General features: G+C 51.5%; 1 protein-coding gene across 2 annotated transcripts in view; it reads left to right on the plus strand.

Moving 5' to 3' along the window:
* Positions 1 to 20,224, plus strand: part of hbs1l (HBS1-like translational GTPase) — a 55,777-nt gene that overhangs the window by 4,469 nt on the left and 31,084 nt on the right. The window lies entirely within an intron of this gene.

Consider the following 20,224-nt stretch of genomic DNA (forward strand, 5'->3'; position numbering starts at 1 on the left):
TTGTACAGGGCATTGGAACTTGAATGGGGGGAGGGAAAGTGAAAATGAACAGCTAAGTTAGGTAAACGTGTGGACCAGTGACAAAACACAAGTTCCCTCATGACCAGCTAACGTGCTAACGTGCTAATGTGTCTTCAGTCACGTTCCAGTCTGTGAATACCTCAGTAAAGACGTCCAACTCCTGGAACTGACTGACCACAAGTTCCCTCACGACCAGAGCTAATGTGCTAATGTGCTAACGTGCTAACATGTCTTCAGTCAGGTTCCTGGCTGTGAATACCTCAGTAAAGACGTCTAACTCCTGGAACTGACTGAACACAAGTTCCCTCACGACGAGAGCTAACGTGCTAACGTGCTAACATGTCTTCAGTCACGTTCTTGGCTGTGAATACCTCAGTAAAGACGCCTAACTCCTGGAACTGACTGAACACAAAGTCTGCTGGCCTTACTGTACAGCGCATTGCGACATCGCCCCCCTTCCTCACCGCTTGAAGTTGAGGCGATTGTTGAGCCATTGGTCTCAACGGCTTGCGGCGCTATTTTCCGCCGTGACCTATATTCCGCACGTGACGACGTGCCCTTGCATCAGTATTTGTGTTCATCGGCCCTTTGAAGGAGTCACTACCTGGACCACACGTTCCAGCTGGCTTTGATCTAGACAGACGGACATCCTGCGTCGCAGTGCTCTTAAGCTTAATTTACACAACTTTCAGTCACGCTAGGGCCTTTGATTGAGAGGAGACGCACGTGCGGCGTTTATTAATTGTCGCGGTAAGGTAATTACACTCTGGGTTTATAGTTTCAATTGGGTGTTTCATAATAATATGATTGGTATTAGAAATTCATGTTTGTTTGTTTTTTTAAAATTATTGCTTTAAGAAACAAAAACAAAAAAGGGGAACAACCCATGTATGTTTAGGAAGGCGTATGTGTACAGTCAGAGTATGCAGACCAGAGAGGCTGGGTGCGATGCGCTAGCCGCAAAGGAACGGTGATGTCAGCGACACGTTTCGTGTCTGTATCAGACGGAGTAAAGGTCTTTATAAATATCCTGGGTTCGTTTCCTTTGAGATGCTCGCCGTTTTCCGTTTTTGTAACCTCTTCCTGTGTTTTGTAGAAATTCCTTTCGAAACAGCGCTGCTCAACTTCATGTCCTGCGGGCCCGATTAGCGTTTTATCTGAAGAAGACGGGTGAAATAATGAGGGAAAGCGGGTGGAGTCGCACAGGGTGGGAGTGCCGCCCGCCGCTGACACTGCGGCCTGAGGGACGTGGCGTTGAGTAGCACTGCTTTACACGCTCCTCAGAGATGTGTACTGTGAACCTTGTGAGTGTGTGTTCGTCTAATGCACGCCCCTTGTTTGTAGCCGCTAAGAGAAAAACCGTTCTCAGTTGTTCCCCTCTGTTTTCTGAGAGACAGAGCAGGGGTGTGGAGTTAGCTGGATAACTGCGATGAGGAGAACTTCCAGATTTGGGAGGGCTCTGGGTTTTACTCCGTTACGTTATCCAGATAACCCCGTCATCCTGTGAAATTACCCCCCTGGTTTTGGGGAATTAGATTGCCAGGTCGTGTAGTGGAGGCAGAGCCTTTGGGGGTTTTCCAGACCTGGCGTGATACGATACCATCTAGCGTTTAGGTAAACTTTGCACGAGGTACAGTTTAGTGGTCGGTAAAGTTGAGCATCGCTGGGCCGAGTGGCCTGTTCTCATCGTGTTGTGTCCTGTTTCTCTCGTTAGTTGTGCCTTGTGTAACACCAGTTTAACGAAGTGCCCTTCTTCCCTCCCCGCCCCCTCCCCCCGGCTCGACCCCCACGCCCCCCCGGCTCGACCCCCACGCCCCCCCGGCTCATGGTCGTCCGCCTCCGCCCCGCTGTGACCTTTCCGGCTACTGTAAGGTAAGGAGCCGTACTTCCCTCAAATGTCACTGAAACTGGCGCCGCGAACCCGCTGCCCGCCGGCAGCCTCGCGGGGCGTGTAGCGGGGGCCGATTCGCCCTCGAGAGCGTCTCCGCCCCCGCCCTGCCCGCCCCCGTCCCCGCCCTGCGCGCTGCTCAGCCCCGGCGCGGCCTCGCCCCCCCGCGGTGTGTCCTGTCAGAGCGAGGAGCCCGCGCTAACGCTAGCGCTGACGGCGGCGGCTAACGACGCCGCGCGGGATTGGCCCGGGCGGGGTCACGTGACCGGCGTGGGGCCGGCACCGGGGCGGCGGCCCTTCGAGCTGAGAGGCAGTCTGGCTGAGTTGATGAGTCAGCACGATCTGACCAATAGCAGGGGCGGAGCTCTCGGGAGTCACGTGACTAACTGCGGACCAGGAAGTAGGCAGTGCGGAGCGGGGAACGGTCTGTCCCTCGGTCTCTCCTCCTCTCCTGGAGCCTCTGCCCTCCAGAGTGGCCTGTCTCTCGGCGCTTTGGCCCAGTTGAACCGCGCCGCTCCCGGCTCCAGTCCCCTCCTGTCCTCCCTGGGGAGTCTATCGCTGGCCGACCTCCAGACGTCCGGCCCGATCGGCGTGCCCCCCGGGCCCCTGGGTTTGGGCGGCCCCGGGCCCCTGGGTTTGGGCGGCCCCGGCCCCGGCCTCCGGAGCAGCCCGATAGACACTGGAGGCGGGGGCAGCATGTCGCTGGCAGACCTGATCCAGGAGCACAGAGACAGCAGCCCCGTGCTCTACAGCTCGCTGCCCAGCGTCCAGACCCAGCCCCCAGAGTTACCGGGGTTACAGTCGTCGGGGTTACAGTCGTCGGGGTTACAGTCGTCGGGGTTACTGTCGTCGGGGTTACTGTCGTCGGGGCTTCAGTCGTCGGGGTTACTGTCGCCGGGGCTGCAGTCGTCAGGGCTACAGTCGTCAGGGTTACAGTCGTCGGGGTTACAGTCCCTAGGGCTACAGTCGGCTGTGCTGCCACCGCTATCGGCACTGGCTTCCCAGCATGCAGCCCAGACTTGGCCCCTCCCGGAAACGGGGCCCCTGTCCTCGCTGTTGCTCGGCGACAGGCCGGGTGGGGCTGGGGGCGGGTGGTGCCCATCGGGAGGGGGCGGCGGTCTCCGCGCGGGTGGGTCCGGGGCCCCCGAGAGTAAAAGCTCGGCCCCCCGACCGCGTCCCTCCCGGAACCCCGCCCCGCGTGCGCGCGTGGACCTGAGCGTCCTCCCGGACGACCACTCGCCCGCCGCGCACGCCGATGACGGGTCGGGACTGTCCCCCTCCTCGCCGCGTCTCCGTGGCGACCCGCGCCGCCACTCCGTGTTCGCCCCGCCCTCCGTCTTCGCCCTGGCGCTGGCGGTGCGGTCGCCGGGGCGACGCCGGCGGGGTCGGAGGTCGGGGATGCACCGCGCCTTCCTGTACGCCAAGCAGATGGAGCTGGTGAAGACCCGGGAGCAGGGGCCCCTGTTCCACATCGCCCCCTTCCACTTCCAGAGCCCCTCCCCCGACGACGTGGTCAAAGCCAATCAGAAGAAGGCGTTCACGCGCGACTAGCCGTCCGCCGGGCACTGAAGCCCATCCCAGCAGTATTCAACTTTCACACTTTTACTCACGGTTACTCTCGCGGGACGTTTCTCGCGTCTTTCCCAGCATTTTTGGTATCCCATCTTTTCCAACTGTTTTTTGGTAGCCGACAAAGTTGTATTGCTATTTTAAAGAAGTTATACAGTGTTTTACCTCGGGTTCGCCCCTTTTGCCCCCCCCACAAAACACTTTCACTGAACTTTTGTCTCGATGTCATTCGAGACAGTGTTATTTTACTCTTTGTGCTTTGTGTTTAGAACTGCATCTATACATTATATAAAATTGTTTACCTCGCAACTATATCAAACCAAGAGTAATACAATGAAGGTCAAACTTTTAGTGGATATCTTTGCCTTTTTACACAACCTCAGGGCCACTGTGAAAAACAGTAGTTATTATTCATCGTTGTTGAATGATAAGTGCTCTTTTTATACCGTGCTTTTCCCCCTTGTGTTTGTACTTACGGCCGAGTGTGTTCACGGTGTGCCGTTGCTCAGCTCTGTCCTCCTCGTAGGGTCTGGCTGATTTACTGCGTTACTTAATGCGGAAAACCTCGTCCCAGTTCCACTAACGCACTTGGGGAGGTGGAATTCTGCTCAGCCCCCAAATATCACGTAGCCCGAATGGGCTGGGGCGGCCAAGTCACCAAAAGTTCCGGTGTAACCATGGTGATGATGTTTGATTTATTCATTTACTTTTTTTCTTAAGTGAAGTGATGTTGTGAGGTTCTGGCTGGCTTACGAGAAGGAGATGGAAACTTATTGAGAGAGGGAGGGAGGGAGGGAGAGAGACAAAGAAAAGCTCGCTGGGGTTTGATGAGAAAGAGGATGCGCGTTGCAGGTGTGTTACTTTGGAAATAATGAGCAACGTGCACCCTTTTGGTTTACCACCGTTACCACCACCATGAGAGGCTGGTGTTCAGGGGCACCTGGAGACTTTCCCATACACACACTCTCATGACCAAAACTCTCTGCTCCTTTCTCTCACACACACACACGTGCACGCATGCGCGCACACACACACGCACACACATTCTCATGACCAAAGCTCTCTGCTCCTTTCTCTCACACGCACACACACACGCACACACGCACACAGACACACGCACACAGACACACGCACACACTTACACACACACACACGCGCACACACACTCTCATGACCAAAGCTCTCTGCTCCTTCCTCACACACACACATACACGCACGCATGCACACACACACACACGCATACACAAACAGACACACACACACACACACTCTCATGACCAAAGCTCTCTGCTCCTTCCTCACACACACATGCACGCACGCATGCACACACACATACACACACAGACACACACGCACACACACACTCTCATGACCATAGCTCTCTGCTCCTTTCTCACACGCACAAGTGCACACTCACACACATACACAGACACACGCGCTCAGACACGCGCGCACACGCACGCACACACACGCACAGACACACACACACACACACAGATACACACGCACAGACACACACACACACGCACAGACACACACACACACGCAGACACTCATGCACGCACAGACACACACAGACACAGGCACGCAGACACACACTGCCTTAACTTTTACCTTAAAAAACACTTACTTATACTTCTGCATAGAATGAACTTTAATTTGTAAAATATGAGTTTACCCTTAATAAACATTTTGGAACTTTGTTGGTTTCACACGTGCAGCACTGAATACATACTGTGAGTGAATATAGCTAAATATTTTAAATTTGTTTTTCATAAGAATTGTTAAATCTTCCACTTTGCATTCCTGGATGTATTTTGTATTTTAGCTGTAAAAAGGATTTTGCAGACTTCTATTTTTAAAGCTACAAATGTACAGGTGCTGCCTTTTTGTCTAGTATGTTGATGATATTTGTGTAAATACTGAAATAAAGTTTGCCATACAATCTGTTTTCTGAGGACCTGTTTAACCCTCTAAAATATTAACAGCATTAGAATAATTTAGACTGAACATCCAAATGCATCCTCACCCCTCAACTCGCATTTAGCAGCCTTTTGGCTGATGTTTAACATCGTTTTTTTCTTCAAACCGTGCTGGTTTAGAACGTCTGAGCTGGGCCTTTATGCAAAGACCCCAAATTATAAGCACACGGAAAGTAGTATCATTATTATTATTATTAGGCCATGGAAGTCTGACGTAAGACAGAGCAAAACCAAAAACGATATATGGATTTCTGTCTTGATCAAAGCGGAATTTCTTCACGGGGGGATAAAAGTGTCACAGTCTCAATGTCCATCACCTTCTCTGCCACTGGACGTGCCATTCATTTTTCCCCTAGGTCGTCTATTCTCTTTTCTTTTAACCAAAAGTCTAGAAAAATGCTATCGAACCCGAAGGGACTGAGGACACGGACTTCTGGTGCCTCTGGAATTCTGGAACCCAGTCTTAGAATTTTCCAACCAAATGTATTTATTTAAAAAAAGATTTTTTTAATTTTTTTTTCATTTTTAAAAAAATTTTTTATGTGTGGGTTTTCCCTCTCACCGGGGTCCTACACTAATGGCAGGGGTGGAACATCGTGTGTGTCTGCCTGTGTGAAGTGCTAATGTGCAGCCGAACGCGCTGTACCGCTGGGCTGCCTGACCGTGCTCTATGATCAGTGCTGCATGCTTTCTGCGCCTCGTTCAGGAAGGAATTCACACATTCACACTTGGTGATGTGCCTGAGTTCAAAATACGTTCTTAAGGACTCTTAGTGTTGTGCCGGAGAGTTAAAAATACATTCTTAAGAACTCTTTAGTGTTGTGCATTGGGGTGCAGTGGGGTATGCTAGATAAACAAACAATCTATTGCATCCCTTCATTTTTTTCTTTGTGAAAGGAGAGGATTGTAAAACTGAAACAACTCATAATCATATTCTGGCTCTGGACTCCCTGTGTTTTAATATTAGAAATGACCTTTTCCCGGCCAAGGTTTCTGCCCGTCTAGAACAAATCGAGTCAAAAGGTGACTATTTTGTTTTGTTCACCTTGTATGAACCGCCCACTCTGTTTGGCGTTCGCCGTCTTAGCCTGGGCGGCAGAGATCGCTTGGGTCGCGTTTGGACTGAAAGCTGGAGCTTTTAGAAAGCGCAGAGATTTGGAGAAAGAGATTGTATCTTCCAATGCTTGCATTTTATCTGGGGTCGAGAAATTCACTTCTGAAGTCATCTCTGAAACTAACTCGGATAAAGCACTTTTGTTCATTATTTGCATTTTTTATGGGCCGCTCGCACCTCATTTTTTTTGGGGTGTGTGTGTGTGTGTGTGTGTGTGTGTGTGTGTGTGTGTGTAGTGCTCACACTGAAATACAGTAAAAACCTAATTTGTGGAACCTTTTCTTACATTTTTTTGTGGACCTCTCAGACTGAAATTATTTTTTTTTGCTCCCACACATTTGTTTTTTCTGTTGTTAGTTTTTTGTGCAACTCTCGCTCTGAAATCACTTTCTTTTGTCGCTCTCTTGGACTGAAATGTTCTTTTGCAGTGCTCACTGAAATGTTATGCATTTATAGATTTGTTTTTGTGGCGCTCTAAGATCTGGAGTGGGGCGGTCAGCATGGTCTTTGCTGGTTTGCCGACTCTTTCTCTCTCTCTCTCTCTCTCTCTCTCTCTCTCTCTCTCTCTCTCTCTCTCTCTCTCTCTCTCTACCTGAGAGCAGGAAGCGGGGGACTCGTCTCGCCCGTGATTCCAGCACCTTGGCACGGTTTGTGTGTCGCGAAGGCCGTGGCTAATTGCTAAGCTAATGGAATCTGTGCTGAATAGAGAAATGTGTGGGCTACTGCAGAAAATGTCACCTCTGCACAGTGCTCTATCTCAACACCTCTCTTTCTCGCACTCCCTGTCACTGTCACTTGTTCTCCTTTCTCTCGTTCTCTCTTTTAAACGCCACCTACGTAGGAAAATGTGATCCAGCACAGTACCCAAGCGATGACACTTTTTCTTTTCTTTTTTTTTTTTTCTTTTTTTTTTCTCTTCTTCTTCTTTTTCTGCCTTTTTGTCTGGACACCATTAACCCTTTCAGCCCCGAGAGTGCCATACGCCGCTGTCGCGACCGCAAGCCAATCAAAATGGCCGCTGTACTATTGTTTTGAGCTCCTGTTAAAACCCTACGAAGTATTCTCAACAAATCCTGTATGCAACACATCGGTCATGTTATTGGAACCTGTTACCAATGTTCTCTGCATTTTCCCTGACAAATAAAGTAATAAATATAAAATTGGCCTTAAGGGTTAAGTCCTACGTGCTTGGTCTGTGCTGCCTGACCACTCGTGGGGCCCAGTGAACGGGGGGACATTTTGACACGGCCATTTTTAAATCTTTGTACGCCTTCACACCCGTTGCATTGGCCTTCAGTCCCGTTGGCTCCTCCTTGTGATTGCTTCTGAAACAAGAGTGAAGTTCTCACCGCACATGAGATTTGTGCAAGGGCCTTTTGGTTTCAGAAAGACCCCAAACACAAACGTGTTGCCGGTCAGCTAAAGGCAGAATCGCCCCTAGCTAAGGGAAACGTACGTTTTTTTTTAATCTGGGGTGCGTCGCCATGCCAGAGTGCGTTGTCACAGTAACCTGTTACTAGGCCTTAGCTTTACTGCAGTTCACTGTGCTTTACTGCATTATGTGTTATTCAGCTAGCTGATGCTTTTATCCAAAGCAACAGTTGATTAGACCAAGCCGGGGACAATGTGGGGTTAAGGGTCTCACTCAAGGGCCCGACAGCTGTGCAGGTCTTATTGTAGCTACACCGTTGGATTGAACCACCAACCTTGCGGGTCCCAGTCATGTACCTTAACCACTAGTCTACAGGCTAGCAAACCATTCATACATTCATTGTCCCAAAAGCAGAAAGACATTAGAACTGTGCGCACAGTGGGGTCAGATGGGGTCAGATGGGTTTGATGGGGTCGGATGGGGTCAGGTGGGGTTTGATGGGGGTTGGAAGTCCGCTTGGCCAGATTGTGGGGGGGGGGGTTGTTACGACAAAATATTTTAGATGTGTTTTAAAGGCATCAGAAGAGAATGATAGGTTGTACTGTATGAACACTGATTTGTACAGCAATGCATCATGGGATGTACATTTCATTACATTACATGTTATTTAGCTGACGCTTTTATCCAAAGCAACTTACAGTTGATTAGACTAAGCAGGAGACAATCGCCCTTGGAGCAGAGGTTAAGGGCCTTGCTCAAGGGCCCAACAACTCTGCGGATCTTATGACTACACCAGAGATTGAACCACCAACCTTCCGGGTCCCAGCCATGTACCTTAACCACTATGCTACAGGCTACAGGCTACCATGCTGTATGCCATCTTGGCCTTGCACAAAGCAAGTAAACATTTTAATGTAGCTACCAGATGGACCAACGGCCTCAATAGATTGCATCTGGCGTGAAGTCGGGTCTGGCAGCTTATGGGATTCCAGGAGTCGGGCGTGGCCCCATTTCCATAAGAAGTTCAGTTAGCTCGTGCCCTGTTTACGGAGGTGCTGAACGCCGTCTTGGATGCTGTTCCAGATCCGGTTCAGGTCTGGCGGGACCCGCAAGCCCTTGGCGTGTGGATAACATCGTTGAGTCGGGTATTTGTCACTCCTGAATCGTCAAGTGGTGATTAGCATTAGCGTTGCCTTCCAGACGGGACGGGACGTGGGGGGGGGGGGGGGATGCACCCCAATGCACCCCAATGCACCCATCACCACTGTGGGAACCACCAGAACCCCCTTCCCTGGTGGGATCGAGTCCCTGGGCTGGCAGGCTTCTTTCGGTGGGGTCCACACCATTTTTTTTCTCGGTTCTCGCCCGTTGGTTCACAACATTGCGAAGGATGATTCATCCGGCTGTCGCTTTTCCCTGGTGATTAATTGGTCCGTTCGTTATCGGTGTTTCCGCTACATGCATTCTGACGCCCCGAGACTTTTCCCGCCACGGCCGGCCGCGGAGCGCGAAAATATCCCGTTTCTCCTCCGTAATCCGGCGGTTATCTCGACCGCGCGCTCGCGTGAGAGCCAGATCCTGGCATTCCTCTGCACAAAGCCTGTCTGGGGTCACAGGACCCTGGGTGTGCACTGGCTCTTTTACCCAAGAGTTCCCGGAGATCACCTTGCGAGCCGTCATAACACCTTATCGCAAGGATCGAGATCATGCCTCTCTGTTGAGCTGTTAGACATGTGCTTACGCTCCACGGCTTGCTAAAGAAAAGAGAGCCTACGTGCTAAAACGTCACCGTGCACTAGCCCACTGGTTCCCAAACCTCTCTTCGAGTTCCCCAGCTTGAGAAAGAACATGGCCAATACCTGGATTTCCCTTGGAGAGGTTTAGGAACCACTGTGCTAGCCAACCTCGTTAGCTGCACAAACAAAAAGTCATCTTGACTTCAGTCAGACTTGTTGTTTTTCTTTGGTTATTTTTTGTTATATTGTGGCCCTCGTCAGTGGACAGACTGGACATCGTTAGAGAGCAATGAGTGACACACCTAGTGAGAATGTTCTTCTCATTCAGAGGGGCGTTCGAGTGACTACGGCGGGGATCCTAGATCCTGGTCCTAGAATCCAAATCCCAACCTGGTTTTCTTTTCTGCTGGGTAGTTGGTGCTACTGATTTACCAGACTGTCTTCACACCTGACTTTCAGGTAAAGGGAGGGCGGGAAACCAGTAGATCTTGGCCCTCAAGGGGCGTGAGCTGCTGATCCCTGAGTTGTCACGTAAAATATTAATATGGTGTTTTTCGAGGAGTGTGCAGGCAGTGTGTCGCTGGAGGCTCGGGATGGATCGTGTTTGGGAGTCTGGAGTTGTCGTGCGTCTTGTGAGGTTTGTTCATCACCGAATCTTTCCATAATTCAAATTTAAGGCCATTTAACACTTGGCGGTTGGTGAGTTGAAAATTAGACAGGGTAGAAAACGTCTTGTTGAGCTGGTCACTGGTCTCAACCTGCTTGAATTAATTTCCCTTCGGTAACGAGCACACTCACGATGTGAATGATTAACTGATCTCTGAATAATCCAACACACAGCTTCTTCCTTCCCACGAAGGAGGGAGGAGATTTAAGAAGTAAATTGAGAAATTTGTTTTAATCGATAAGTATACACTTCCACGGTCAAAGTCACACTTTTGGCTGATTTAATTATTTGCATTAACGAGCTGGTCTGAAGCTCTACCTAATGAAGTGCTCAGTGAGTGTATTCCCCTGGTGTGGATGTGTAGAAGGAGGAGCAGGTTTCATGGGGGGGGGGGGAGGCACAGTGGTGCACAGTGGTTCTGGGTTCTAATCCCGGTCGGACAGATCCTCTCTCTGCGTGGAGTTTGCGTGTTCTCCTCGTGTCCGTGTGGGTTTACACACGGGTGCTCCGGTTTCCTCCCACACTCAGACGTGCATGTCAGGAGGGGAGTGCTCCTGCCGTTACCCCTGACCAAGGCACTCGCCTCGGAACTGGCCTTGGTCTCAGGGCCCACTGTTCCTAAGTGACTAGGATGGGTCAAATGCAGAGGACAGATGGTGGGGTCAGATTACAGGACAGCCTAGTGCCTAAGGTACATGGCTAGGACCCGGAAGGTTGGTGGTTCAAGCCCTGGTCTGGCCAGGGTAAGATCCACACCGCTGTTGGGCCCTTGGGCAAGGCCCTTAACCCTGCATTGTCCCGGGGGGGGGGGGGGGGGGGTTATCCCCTGCTTAGTCTAATCAACTGTAAATCAGCTAAATAAGAAATTATTATTAAATTAAAGTCTAACTCTATCTTGGCTCATTGCGAAGCTTCTTGAAGACAGGTGTCTTGTCTGTGTGCTGGAGGGCAGTAGATTTGTTGTTCGGTCTCCAGCTGTGGCTCAGATCACAGATCTGCATCTTAGTTCTGTGTCTTGCCTCTGGCGTGGAGTTGGGCCTGGCAGCGTATGGAATTCCAGGAGTCGGGCGTGGCCCCATTTCCATAAGAAGTTCAGTTAGCTCGTGCCCTGTTTACGGAGGTGCCGAACGCCGTCTTGGATGCTGTTCCAGATCCGGTTCAGGTCTGGTGGGACCCGCAAGCCCTTGGCGTGTGGATAACATCGTTGTCATGCCGATCAACCCGCAGGGCGAACGCACAGGCTCTGTGCCTGTGTCGGGGATTTGTCATCCTGGAAGACGCCTCGCCCAGCAGGACAGGAATGCCGTGTAACGACGTGAAGGTTTTCACTCGGAATCATTAAATGAATACATTAACATTTCGGGAAATGAAACCCCCCCCGCCCCCACAATTCGGGAAGGATACGTGCGCGTTCAGCGGTTATAGTTCCGACCGTCTAATTTCTCCGTAATCTTCTCTCATTTGAAACTTTTTTTTCCTGCCTGCACGTGTATTTCAAATACACATGATACCTTCTGTAAATTAGACCTCTTCAGAGTTGCTGTAAGGTGTATTTCTCCATATTTGAAGGAGGTAGGCTACAGACTCCTTTAGGCCTCAAGTCTTTAAGCTAAGCTAACACGTTATGCTAGCATGTAAACCGAACCAGTGAGTGCACAAAAATGAAAATTAAATCGAACATCTCGTTTAAGTCTGGGTGAGTCGGAAAAACGGTATATTTCTCAAAATGTTGGTGCATTCCTTCAAATAGGGATTAGCATCGATATTACCTTATTAAGGGGTTGGGTGTGCCATACCATGCCACGAAAATGAACCCCACACTGACTGTAGAACCTCCAGAACTCTTCCCTGGTGGAACCAATCCTTGGGCCGGCAGGCTTCTTCCGGTGGGTTCCTCAATTTCCGTACTCTTTCCATCCTTTTGTGGAGAACACTGAGAGATGATTCATCTGGCTGTATCGCATTCCCCCATGACCCGGGAGGTGTAGGTGTGTGTGTGCGTGTGCGTGTGTGTGTGTGTGAGAGAGTGAGAGAGTGAGAGAGTGAGTGTGAGAGTGAGAGTGAGAGTGAGTGAGTGAGAGTGAGAGTGAGTGAGTGAGTGAGTGAGTGAGTGAGTGAGTGAGTGAGTGAGTGAGTGAGTGAGTGAGTGAGTGAGTGAGTGAGTGAGTGAGTGAGTGAGTGAGTGAGTGAGTGAGTGAGTGAGTGAGTGAGTGAGTGAGTGAGTGAGTGAGTGAGTGAGTGAGTGAGTGAGTGAGTGAGTGAGTGTTGTCACTCTGCTGAACTTGAAGCCCAGATTTAATTTGGACGTCATTAGAGCGGTCATCATCTGGCCATCGGGAGTGTTGCCGGTTCGATCCCCCGCCCAGTTTGTGTCAAAGTGCCCCGTAACCCCCAATTGCTCCAGATGAGCTGGTGGGTGCCTTACACGACAGCCTTTCGCCGTTGGCGTGCGAGTGAATTAGAGGCATTTAAGTGTAAAGCGCTTTGGGTAAAAGCGCAAAATGAATGCAGTCCGTTTGACCATTTTTGGGTTCGTTGTAGAGCTTACTGAAGACAATGGTGAGGTATGTCCTGGAGTGGGAGGTAGTTTCATTATTCAAACTCTAGCTATTACTCATGACTCAAACTGAGATAAATCACATGTGCTAATACAACAAACTGGTGCTCCAAGCTGACGGCCACCGCTGAATTAGGAACCTGGCCCCGGTTGCATAAACACCTTAAGTGTTTCCCTTAACTCTTCCACTTAAGGGTTTGTTGTGCAACTCTCTTAACTTTAAGGGGAACTTAAGGGGAACCTTCAGGGGAAATTACACGCAACCAGGCACTGCTCTTTTGCTTATGGCTATCGACTCAATTTCTCATCACATATTCAACCAGTTCTCGAAAAGAAAGAGCAGGCAATATGTTCATATTGCGATAGGTTTTTTTTTTTTTATGGATACGAGAACACTGAGTGACTCATCTGAAAGGAAGGTGACGTCAGGTTTTCAGCATGACTCCCACCCCCAAGGCCATGATCAATGGTCTACAGATACATTTTGTATTTCAGTAACAGGGAGTGAGGAGTTTTGTTTTATCTCTCAAGTCTAAAGTGTTTTAGTCTTGTAATTAGACTTTAAATCTTTTTTTTCCTCAAGTTTTAAGTCACTGTTTCCTTGACGAGTGACATCTCTGTGAATGTGAACGTGAGCCTGCACTCTCTGGTCTGCGCTCCGTTACAATCTCAGCATCTCTGCACCTGTTACAGAGGCGTTCACACAGCTCAACCTACTGTGCACCTGTTACAGAGGCCTTCAAACAGCTCAACATACTGCGCACCTGTTACAAAGGCGTTCACACAGCTCAACCTACTGCGCACCTGTTACAAGGGCGTTCACACAGCTCAACCTACTGCGCACCTGTTACAAGGGCGTTCACACAGCTCAACCTACTGCGCACCGTGTTACAGAGGCGTTCACACAGCTGAATCTACTGAGCACCGTGTTACAGAGGCCTTCACACAGCTCAACCTACTGCGCACCTGTTGCAAAGGCGTTCACACAGCTCAACCTACTGAGCACCGTGTTACAGAGGCCTTCACACAGCTCAACCTACTGAGCACCGTGTTACAGAGGCCTTCACACAGCTCAACCTACTGCGCACCATGTTACAGAGGCCTTCACACAGCTCAACCTACTGAGCACCGTGTTACAGAGGCCTTCACACAGCTCAACCTACTGCGCACCGTGTTACAGAGGCATTCACACAGCTCAACCTACTGAGCACCGTGTTACAGAGGCGTTAACACAGCTCAACCTACTGCGCACCATGTTACAGAGGCGTTCACACAGCTCAACCTACTGCGCACCGTGTTACAGAGGCCTTCACACAGCTCAACCTACTGCGCACCGTGTTACAGAGGCCTTCACACAGCTCAACCTACTGCGCACCGTGTTACAGAGGCGTTCACACAGCTCAACCTACTGCGCACCTGTTACAGAGGCATTCACACAGTTCAACCTACTGCGCATCTATTACAGAAGCGTTCACACAGCTCAACCTACTGCGCACCTGATACAGAGGCGTTCACACAGCTCAACCTACTGAGCACCGTGTTACAGAGGCCTTCACACAGCTCAACCTACTGCGCACCGTGTTACAGAGGCCTTCACACAGCTCAACCTACTGCGCACCTGTTACAGAGGCGTACACACAGCTCAACCGACTGAGCACCGTGTTACAGAGGCCTTCACACAGCTCAACCTACTGAGCACCGTGTTACAGAGGCCTTCACACAGCTCAACCTACTGAGCACCGTGTTACAGAGGCCTTCACACAGCTCAACCTACTGCGCACCGTGTTAGAGGCGTTCACACAGCTCAACCTACTGCGCACCGTGTTACAGAGGCGTTCACACAGCTCAACCTACTGAGCACCGTGTTACAGAGGCGTTCACACAGCTCAACCTACTGAGCACCTGTTACAGAGGCGTTCACACAGCTCAACCTACTGCGCACCGTGTTACAGAGGCGTTCACACAGCTCAACCTACTGAGCACCGTGTTACAGAGGCCTTCACTCAGCTCAACCTACTGCGCACCGTGTTACAGAGGCGTTCACACAGCTCAACCTACTGCGCACCGTGTTACAGAGGCGTTCACACAGCTCAACCTACTGAGCACCGTGTTACAGAGGCGTTCACACAGCTCAACCTACTGAGCACCGTGTTACAGAGGCCTTCACTCAGCTCAACCTACTGCGCACCGTGTTAGAGGCGTTCACACAGCTCAACCTACTGCGCACCGTGTTACAGAGGCGTTCACACAGCTCAACCTACTGAGCACCGTGTTACAGAGGCGTTCACACAGCTCAACCTACTGAGCACCTGTTACAGAGGCGTTCACACAGCTCAACCTACTGCGCACCGTGTTACAGAGGCGTTCACACAGCTCAACCTACTGAGCACCGTGTTACAGAGGCGTTCACACAGCTCAACCTACTGCGCACCGTGTTACAGAGGCCTTCACACAGCTCAACCTACTGCGCACCGTGTTACAGAGGCCTTCACACAGCTCAACCTACTGCGCTCCTGTTACAGAGGCCTTCACACAGCTCAACCTACTGCGCACCGTGTTACAGAGGCGTTCACACAGCTCAACCTACTGCGCACCTGTTAGAGGCATTCACACAGTTCAACCTACTGCGCATCTGTTACAGAAGCGTTCACACAGCTCAACCTACTGCGCATCTGTTACAGAGGCGTTCACACAGCTCAACCTACTGAGCACCGTGTTACAGAGGCGTTCACACAGCTCAACCTACTGCGCACCGTGTTACAAAGGCGTTCACACAGCTCAACCTACTGAGCACCGTGTTACAGAGGCCTTCACACAGCTCAACCTACTGCGCACCTGTTACAGAGGCGTTCACACAGCTCAACCTACTGCGCACCGTGTTACAGAGGCCTTCACACAGCTCAACCTTCTGAGCACCGTGTTACAGAGGCCTTCACACAGCTCAACCTACTGCGCACCGTGTTACAGAGGCCTTCACACAGCTCAACCTACTGCGCACCTGTTACAGAGGCGTTCACACAGCTCAACCTACTGCGCACCGTGTTACAGAGGCCTTCACACAGCTCAACCTTCTGAGCACCGTGTTACAGAGGCCTTCACACAGCTCAACCTACTGAGCACCGTGTTACAGAGGCCTTCACACAGCTCAACCTACTGAGCACCGTGTTACAGAGGCCTTCACTCAGCTCAACCTACTGCGCACCGTGTTACACAGGCCTTCACACAGCTCAACCTACTGCGCACCGTGTTAGAGGCGTTCACACAGCTCAACCTACTGAGCACCGTGTTACAGAGGCGTTCACACAGCTCAACCTACTGCGCACCGTGTTACAGAGGCGTTCACACAGCTCAACCTACTGAGCACCGTGTTACAGAGGCGTTCACACAGCTCAACCTACTGAGCACCTGTTACAGAGGCGTTCACACAGCTCAACCTACTGCGCACCGTGTTACAGAGGCGTTCACACAGCTCAACCTACTGAGCACCTGTTACAGAGGCGTTCACACAGCTCAACCTACTGAGCACCTGTTACAGAGGCGTTCACACAGCTCAACTTACTGAGCACCGTGTTACAGAGGCGTTCACACAGCTCAATCTACTGAGCACCTGTTACAGAGGCATTCACACAGCTCAACCTACTGCGCACCGTGTTACAGAGGCGTTCACACAGCTCAACCTACTGAGCACCGTGTTACAGAGGTGTTCACACAGCTCAACCTACTGCGCACCGTGTTACAGAGGCCTTCACACAGCTCAACCTACTGCGCACCGTGTTACAGAGGCGTTCACACAGCTCAACCTACTGCGCACCTGTTACAGAGGCGTTCACACAGCTCAACCTACTGAGCACCGTGCTACAGAGGCGTTCACACAGCTCAACCTACTGCGCACCGTGTTACAAAGGCGTTCACACAGCTCAACCTACTGCGCACCTGTTACAGAGGCATTCACACAGCTCAACCTACTGCGCACCTGTTACAGAGGCGTTCACACAGCTCAACCTACTGCGCACCGTGTTACAGAGGCGTTCACACAGCTCAACCTACTGAGCACCGTGTTACAGAGGTGTTCACACAGCTCAACCTACTGCGCACCGTGTTACAGAGGCCTTCACACAGCTCAACCTACTGCGCACCGTGTTACAGAGGCCTTCACACAGCTCAACCTACTGCGCACCTGTTACAGAGGCGTTCACACAGCTCAACCTACTGAGCACCTGGTACAGAGGCCTTCACACAGCTCAACCTACTGAGCACCGTGTTACAGAGGCCTTCACACAGCTCAACCTACTGAGCACCGTGTTACAGAGGCCTTCACTCAGCTCAACCTACTGCGCACCGTGTTAGAGGCGTTCACACAGCTCAACCTACTGCGCACCGTGTTAGAGGCGTTCACACAGCTCAACCTACTGCGCACCGTGTTAGAGGCGTTCACACAGCTCAACCTACTGCGCACCGTGTTACAGAGACGTTCACACAGCTCAACCTACTGCGCACCTGTTACAGAGGCATTCACACAGTTCAACCTACTGCGCATCTGTTACAGAAGCGTTCACACAGCTCAACCTACTGCGCACCTGTTACAGAGGCGTTCACACAGCTCAACCTACTGAGCACCGTGTTACAGAGGCGTTCACACAGCTCAACCTACTGCGCACCGTGTTACAGAGGCGTTCACACAGCTCTACCTACTGCGCACCGTGTTACAGAGGCGTTCACACAGCTCAACCTACTGCGCACCGTGTTACAAAGGCGTTCACACAGCTCAACCTACTGCGCACCGTGTTACAGAGGCCTTCACACAGCTCAACCTACTGAGCACCGTGTTACAGAGGCGTTCACACAGCTCAACCTACTGAGCACCTGTTACAGAGGCGTTCACACAGCTCAACCTACTGCGCACCGTGTTACAGAGGCGTTCACACAGCTCAACCTACTGAGCACCTGTTACAGAGGCGTTCACACAGCTCAACCTACTGCGCACCGTGTTACAGAGGCGTTCACACAGCTCAACCTACTGAGCACCGTGTTACAGAGGTGTTCACACAGCTCAACCTACTGCGCACCGTGTTACAGAGGCCTTCACACAGCTCAACCTACTGCGCACCGTGTTACAGAGGCCTTCACACAGCTCAACCTACTGCGCACCTGTTACAGAGGCGTTCACACAGCTCAACCTACTGAGCACCTGGTACAGAGGCCTTCACACAGCTCAACCTACTGAGCACCGTGTTACAGAGGCCTTCACACAGCTCAACCTACTGAGCACCGTGTTACAGAGGCCTTCACTCAGCTCAACCTACTGCGCACCGTGTTAGAGGCGTTCACACAGCTCAACCTACTGCGCACCGTGTTAGAGGCGTTCACACAGCTCAACCTACTGCGCACCATGTTACAGAGGCGTTCACGCAGCTCAACCTACTGCGCACCTGTTACAGAGGCCTTCACACAGCTCAACCTACTGCGCACCGTGTTACAGAGACGTTCACACAGCTCAACCTACTGCGCACCTGTTACAGAGGCATTCACACAGTTCAACCTACTGCGCATCTGTTACAGAAGCGTTCACACAGCTCAACCTACTGCGCACCTGTTACAGAGGCGTTCACACAGCTCAACCTACTGAGCACCGTGTTACAGAGGCGTTCACACAGCTCAACCTACTGCGCACCGTGTTACAGAGGCGTTCACACAGCTCTACCTACTGCGCACCGTGTTACAGAGGCGTTCACTCAGCTCAACCTACTGCGCACCGTGTTACAAAGGCGTTCACACAGCTCAACCTACTGCGCACCGTGTTACAGAGGCCTTCACACAGCTCAACCTACTGAGCACCGTGTTACAGAGGCGTTCACACAGCTCAACCTACTGAGCACCTGTTACAGAGGCGTTCACACAGCTCAACCTACTGCGCACCGTGTTACAGAGGCGTTCACACAGCTCAACCTACTGAGCACCGTGTTACAGAGGTGTTCACACAGCTCAACCTACTGCGCACCGTGTTACAGAGGCCTTCACACAGCTCAACCTACTGCGCACCGTGTTACAGAGGCCTTCACACAGCTCAACCTACTGCGCACCGTGTTACAGAGGCGTTCACACAGCTCAACCTACTGCGCACCTGTTACAGAGGCGTTCACACAGCTCAACCTACTGAGCACCGTGCTACAGAGGCGTTCACACAGCTCAACCTACTGCGCACCGTGTTACAAAGGCGTTCACACAGCTCAACCTACTGCGCACCGTGTTACAGAGGCCTTCACACAGCTGACCCTACTGAGCACCGTGTTACAGAGGCGTTCACACAGCTCAACCTACTGAGCACCTGTTACAGAGGCGTTCACACAGCTCAACCTACTGAGCACCGTGTTACAGAGGCCTTCACTCAGCTCAACCTACTGAGCACCGTGTTACAGAGGCGTTCACACAGCTCAACCTACTGCGCACCTGTTACAGAGGCGTTCACACAGCTCAACCTACTGCGCACCTGTTACAGAGGCGTTCACACAGCTCATCCTACTGCGCACCTGTTACAGAGGCGTTCACACAGCTCAACCTAATGAGCACCTGTTACAGAGGCCTTCACACAGCTCAACCTACTGCGCACCTGTTACAGTGGCGTTCACACAGCTCAACCTACTGCGCACCTGTTACAGAGGCGTTCACACAGCTCAACCTACTGAGCACCTGTTACAGAGGCGTTCACACAGCTCAACCTACTGCGCACCGTGTTACAGAGGCGTTCACACAGCTCAACCTACTGCGCACCTGTTACAGAGGCGTTCACACAGCTCAACCTACTGCGCACCTGTTACAGAGGCGTTCACACAGCTCAACCTAATGAGCACCTGTTACAGAGGCCTTCACACAGCTCAACCTACTGCGCACCTGTTACAGTGGCGTTCACACAGCTCAACCTACTGCGCACCTGTTACAGAGGCGTTCACACAGCTCAACCTACTGCGCACCTGTTACAGAGGCGTTCACACAGCTCAACCTACTGAGCACCGTGTTACAGAGGCCTTCACACAGCTCAACCTACTGAGCACCGTGTTACAGAGGTGTTCACACAGCTCAACCTACTGCGCACCGTGTTACAGAGGCGTTCACACAGCTCAACCTACTGCGCACCGTGTTAGAGGCGTTCACACAGCTCAACCTACTGAGCACCGTGTTACAGAGGCCTTCACACAGCTCAACCTACTGAGCACCTGTTACAGAGGCATTCACACAGCTCAACCTACTGAGCATCTGTTACAGAAGCGTTCACACAGCTCAACCTACTGCGCACCTGTTACAGAGGCGTTCACACAGCTCA

This window comes from Conger conger, chromosome 5, assembly GCF_963514075.1.
Source record: "Conger conger chromosome 5, fConCon1.1, whole genome shotgun sequence".
Classification (NCBI taxonomy): Eukaryota; Metazoa; Chordata; class Actinopteri; order Anguilliformes; family Congridae; genus Conger; species Conger conger.